Below are 6,000 nucleotides of genomic sequence, written 5' to 3' on the forward strand. Positions count from 1 at the left end.
GCATCAGGACAAAGTTGAAGTATTCAAACAGATTAGAGAGACCCTGGAGCAGGAACTAAGTACTATGAAATGCTTATAAAGCACTGCTAATGTTAATGGTAGGCCTTCATTGTAAGCACACCTTTTCACTGTTCATTTTTCCTTTAAATAAGCTAAGATGTTGGCTCTCTGAGAGTCATTAGAGCCTGCCCTGGTTCCTGGACCGCCTTGAGCAGAGTCAGCCAAGCAGCAGGCTGGACTGCCTCATGCCAGGCTGGCTGCTTTGAACACTCTAAAGGACACCTTGAGGAAGCGACAGGGCAACCACACAGCTGCTGAAGGCCTTGTTCCAGCCTAACATTTCAGACAGCTTTGCTTTGCCAGCTTTGCTGCACTCTTAACAGCCATCTGCACCAGGGTCAGAGGGGGAACCCTTCCTGAGCCCTTCATTTGCATGAGGGACCATACCGTGATTGGTGCAAACACCTTTGCCACACCCCTTTCTGGCTATATGAGCCGGATTTTTCAGCTCACTTTTCAAGTGAACCAGGAGACCCTCTCCTACCTTGCCCAGTGGTATTGCAAAAGTAGGCTCTTACTCTTTAAAAGCAATAGATTTTCATTTAAAGAATTTCACGTTATGATTCCCCACTGCCCACCAAGGTCACCACACCACAGTGCTCTAAAGTTGAAGCCCAAGACTTCTCTTCAAGGTGGCCCTTTAAAATAACTGACAATCTAGTTGTCCTATTGACCCATAGTCCTGTCATTTGAGCTTCTTTAATTTCCACTTGAATTGCAGAAAAATTAATGAAAACCTCATAGCCCCACATCAGAGAATTTTGGGATCAGTTTTTTTTTTTTTTTTTAACAAGCAATTCACTCTTAGGGTAGATGGACCTGCCTGGTTCTTAACTGTGGACAGCACAGGAAAAGCAAAGCATTTACTATTTATGGTTATATCAGTCTAAATAGTGTAAAAACTATATAAAAAATACTGTATCAATAGAAACACCAGGTTTACCATGCACAAAGCCAAGAAAGCTGACAATGCCAGATACTGGCTTTCTAGGGCACTGTCATTTGAACAGGCCAGCAGGAGTTAGCTGTGGGGTACGACCACACACAGGGAAGCCTGGGTCTTGTCTGCCCCTTGTGCTCTTCGTGGTTACCAGAGTGGGCTGGAAAGGGGATGTGGGCCTGGCATCAGAACAGTGTGCTGATGGTGGGGTCAGTCACCATGAGGGACAGGACGTTACACCTGCTGCCTGTCCAGGCATAAGCTGGAACTCTGGCAGGTGCAGCTGAGCTGTTGTTGGTCACTGCTGTTGGGAATGAAGGGTTACATTGGTTGCTTGGTGGTGGGGCCCCTGGTAGTTCAAGTACAAAGAAATAAGCTTCCAAGGTGACTGCCAAGAGCCATAAGTCCCTGGCTTCTAAAGCCTGAAACAACAGGCCCTCCCTTTCCTCTCAGGGCTTGGAACTGTAGTTCTCTGGATCTCAGGGTCTAACACCAAGGCTTTGAGCACTGAAAGGCTGGGGACTTCCTGTAGTGGAGGAACTACTCTCACAATTTCTTTTTGAGTATGGCAAAAGGACTCCAGCCAGCTAATTGGTGGCACTACCAGTCTATTATCCAAACCCCAGTTTATGTCTTTTTTTTTTTTTGCCAGTCCTGGAGCTTGAACTCAGGGCCTGAGCACTGGCCCTGGCTTCTTTTTGCTCCAGGCTAGCACTCTGCCACTTGAGCCACAGCACCAATTCTGGCCATTTTCTATATATGTAGTGCTGGGGAATCGAACCCAGGGCTTCATGTATACTATGAAAGCACTCTTTCCACTGGGCCATATTCCCAGCCCCCAAGTTTATGTCTTTATATCAGACTAATTTTTGTTCCTTTTTTCCCTCATCACCTCATCTCCTCCCTTCCATCCATCCCTCCCAGGTTAGAGTCCTAGCAAATTAACTCAAAGATGGTGGCTGAGCACACAGACATTTATTTATTCTCTCACGGTCTGAAAGCCACAAGTCTGAGACTGAAGCGTGGCAGAGCTGTGCTGGTCAGAAGCAGCAGAGGAGGATGGTGTGGCCGCTCTTCCCCCTGCCAGCAGCCTTGCCAGCCCGTGGTTGTGGCTGCGCCACCCCTGCCTGCTGCTGCCTCCTCTCGGCACGCTCATACCTCAGGCGACCCTGCCTCTGGAGACACAGAGTCCCTGTGCCCCCGCAGGCCAGTGTCCCCGCGTCCCAGGCTCCTTCTCCTTATAAGGACACCAGTCGCTGGGTTCAGATCTACCCTAGCCCTGTGTGACCACATTGTAGCTTGGTCACAGCTACAAAAGCAATTTCCATATTTGGCCAATATCCCAGGTGCTGGGGATTGGGATTTGTACTTACCTTTGGAGGCACAATTAACCACCACAAGAGCTTTGTATTGGGGGTTTTTCTTTTGTATTATACTTAGAGTTCTGAAATTTAATCATAATGTATGAAATTTCTCTCTTCTAGTCTTTTCTCTCTCCTCTCGCTCTTCTTTCTTTCTTTCTTTCTTTCTTTCTTTCTCTCTCTCTCTGTGTGTGTTACTACTAGGACTTGAACTAGGGCCTGGGAAATATCCCTTAGCATTTTCTAATCAAAGTCTAGAGCTCTACCACCTGATCCACAGCTCTACTTCTGACTTTCTAGTGATTAATTGGAAACAAGAGTCTCATGGACTTTCCTACGTGGGCTGGAACCACCTCCTCAGATCTCAGCCTTCTGAGCAGCTAGAATTACAGGTGTGAGCCACTAGTGCCTAGCCTAAATTATGATTTTTATGATTTTCAAATTTTATAAAATAAGCCTATAAGGCCAGAGGGTGGCTCAAGAGTAGAATGCTTGTTTAAGGTATGGTAGGTCTGGCTGTAGTCCTCAGCACTACCAAAAATATGTATTATGCTTACACACAGATTGCTGCTGGGGGTCCTGGAGGACCAGTTCCCTAGTGGCGCTCAGGTAGCTCTTTTGTTCCACAAGGAAGGGTGAATAGCTCATAAAGCAGCTGGTCCTAGGGTGAGCCTGCAGTCAGAACTACCAAGCATATTCAACAAATTACCACAAGCAGGCTTAAATCAAAACAATATTGGAGGGGCTGGGGATATGGCCTAGTGGCAAGAGTGCTTGCCTTGTATACATGAGGCCCTGGGTTCGATTCCCCAGCACCACATACACAGAAAATGGCCAGAAGTGGTGCTGTGGCTCAAGTGGCAGAGTGCTAGCCTTGAGCAAAAAGAAGCCAGGGACAGTGCTCAGGCCCTGAGTCCAAGGCCCAGCACTGGCCAAAAAAAAAAAAAAAAAAAAAAATATTGGAAGCTAGAAGTCAAGATCAAGATGTCAGCAAACGGGCTGGAAATATGGCCTGGTGGCAAGAGCACTTGCCTCGAATACATGAAGCCCTGGGTTCAATTCCCCAGCACCACATATATAGAAAACGGCCAGAGGTGGTGCTGTGGCTCAAGTGGCAGAGTGCTAGCCTTGAGCACAAAGAAGCCAGGGACAGTGCTCAGGCCCTGAGTTCAAGCCCCAGGGCTGGCCAAAAAAAAGAAAAAGAAAAAGAGAAAAGCCATGCACCAGTGGCTCACACCTGTAATCCTAGCTATTCAGAAGGCTGAGATCTGAGAATTGTTCCAAGACAGCCCAGGCAGGAAAGTCTGTGTGAATCTTAACTCCAATTAACTACTTAAAAAGCCAGAAGTGGCACTGTGGCTCAAGTGGAAGAGCACTAGCTTTGAGCAAAAAGCTCAGGAACAGTGCCTAGCACAGTTCAAGCCTCAGGACAGGCACACGCACGCACACACACACACACACACGACAGCATGAGTTAAAAATGAACTAGCACTGTCAGCGTACTGAGTAGTAGATGGCTGGAGGTAAAAAGATGGGTGAGGTGAAGACTGAGTTCAGAAAGGGATCCCCAGTGTAGAAAACCTGTCAAGGCAAAGAAACATAAAGGAGAGACTCAGGCCAGACAACTGTCCACTTGGAGTTACACCCCACTCACACACACACACTCCCCACCACATTCCCCAACCACACAGACCACAAACAAACCGCAGGCATGCATCACTTACAAATAAACACACACATAAGCCAGACACACATGGCACAGATATGGAGGCGTGCATGTGCATGTGTGACCGCACGTGTGAAATCTTCCCCAGGAGAGTGAAACAAGCTGAGCACATCAACTGTTCCCGATCTGGTTCACAGGCAAATACAGTTTGACATATTTCTATTCAGCCACTGGAAGGAAACCAGAGGGAGAGGAGAAGGAGAAGCTGGGTGGGTGGTGGTGTTCTGTTTTCCCCTTTCCATTGCAGCTTGTAAGCACTTTGCTAGGTCATTACATTTATCCATTTACTTGTTGGTGTTGGGTGCTGGAGATCGAACCCAGGACCGCGTGCACGCCAGACAAGCAGTCCACCACCGAACGCCGCTCTGCGGTCCCGCGTCCTGGCCGTTGCTCGGCCAGGACCAGAGTTTGAACTCAGAGCTCCACCCCCGCCTGCTCACAGCCGCACTCCGCCGCTTAAGCCACGCCTTCAACTTGGCTTTTTGCCGGTTAGTTGGAGACTCTAAATCCAATTAACCATTCGGCTTTCCCGTCAGGGGCTGACTTTGAACCGTGATTGCCAAGTTCCAGCCTCCGGAGAAGCGAGGATTACAAGGCGAGCCACGGGCAGGTCAGTGGGGGCCTGGTCCCCGGGGCCTCCGAGGACTCCCAGCTTCCCCGGCCCGGCCCTCGGGTCCGGGGGGTGGGGGGAACCTGAGCCTCTGGGCGGCTGGGACCCAGGCCCCAGAGCCGGTAGGGCAGGCCGGCCTAGGCTCGACCCCGCCCCGGACCCGCCCGCCGGCCATGGCCCCGCCCCGCCGGCGCCCTCCGGAGAGGCCACGCCTTGCGGAGGCCACGCCCTGCGGAGGCCACGCCTTGCCGAGGCCACGCCTTACCTAGGCCACGCCCTGATGAGACCACGCCCTGCGGAGGCCACGCCTTGCCGAGGCCACGCCCTGATGCGGCCACGCCCTGCCGAGGTCACGCCCTGCCGAGGCCACGCCTTACCTAGGCCACGCCCTGATGAGACCACGCCCCGCGGAGGCCACGCCTTGCCGAGGCCACGCCCACCAGCCAGACCTCTGTCCCACCGGGCTCTCCCGGAGCTGCCACGTCCGTTTCCTGGGCACGGCGCCAGAGCCCAGTCCCTGGCTTTTGCCCCTCACTAAACGTCTGAAGCCCCCCTCGGGCGCCCTTTCAAGCCAAGTCTGTCAGGAGGGATGGCCTTGTCAGCCACGGGCCTGCCGAGCGGGGACCTGCCTGTGTCCAGCCCAGGGCCAGGGGTTCCCTTGCTGGCCTGGGCCGCCCGCTGCCTGATACTCAGGAGGACACCCGTCCTCCCGGGCTGACCCTGGAGCCAGAGGCGCACCTCCCAGGGGGCCAGGGCTCCAACCTGCGGGCCCGCCAGGGCAGGGAGCAGTCAGAGTCCAGGCCACCAGCAGTCACACACAAGGAAGCAGCGGGCCGTGCTTCCTGCGCGCCTGGTATTTTCCCCGCAGGCAAATGTTCTTTTTGTTCTTGAGATCTGGAGGCCTTCTTTTTGCACAAATATGTCATTTGGAAACAGCATTGTTCTGAGATTTCAAAGTCAAGGCCAGAGTCAAACACAAGACAGTCCTCTGAATTATAGTAGTAAAGCCTGGGCACTGAAGGACATTGTGAAATTAGAAAAACATATCAAAATATTCAAGCCAAGCATCAGAGGGTGGCTCATGGCTATAAATCTTAGCTACTCAGGAGGCTGAGATCTGCAGTTTAAAGCCATCAAGGGCAGAAAAATCTGCCAGATGAACTCCATCTCCAATTAACCAGCAAAATGTTAGACTGGAGTTGTGGCTCAAGTGGCAGAATGCCATTGGAGAGCACCATGATACTGTCATACACAAAAATAAGGAGAGAGAGAGACAGACACAGAAAAGACAGGAGAGGGACAG

General features: G+C 51.4%; 1 non-coding gene across 1 annotated transcript; it reads right to left on the reverse strand.

Moving 5' to 3' along the window:
• Positions 1 to 974: 974 nt before the first annotated feature.
• On the reverse strand, positions 975 to 1,112 carry LOC125350935. The gene has a single exon (XR_007210844.1). It is a non-coding gene; the product is annotated as a small nucleolar RNA SNORA8 (small nucleolar RNA).
• Positions 1,113 to 6,000: the final 4,888 nt, after the last annotated feature.

Source organism: Perognathus longimembris, chromosome 4 (genome assembly GCF_023159225.1).
Source record: "Perognathus longimembris pacificus isolate PPM17 chromosome 4, ASM2315922v1, whole genome shotgun sequence".
Classification (NCBI taxonomy): Eukaryota; Metazoa; Chordata; class Mammalia; order Rodentia; family Heteromyidae; genus Perognathus; species Perognathus longimembris.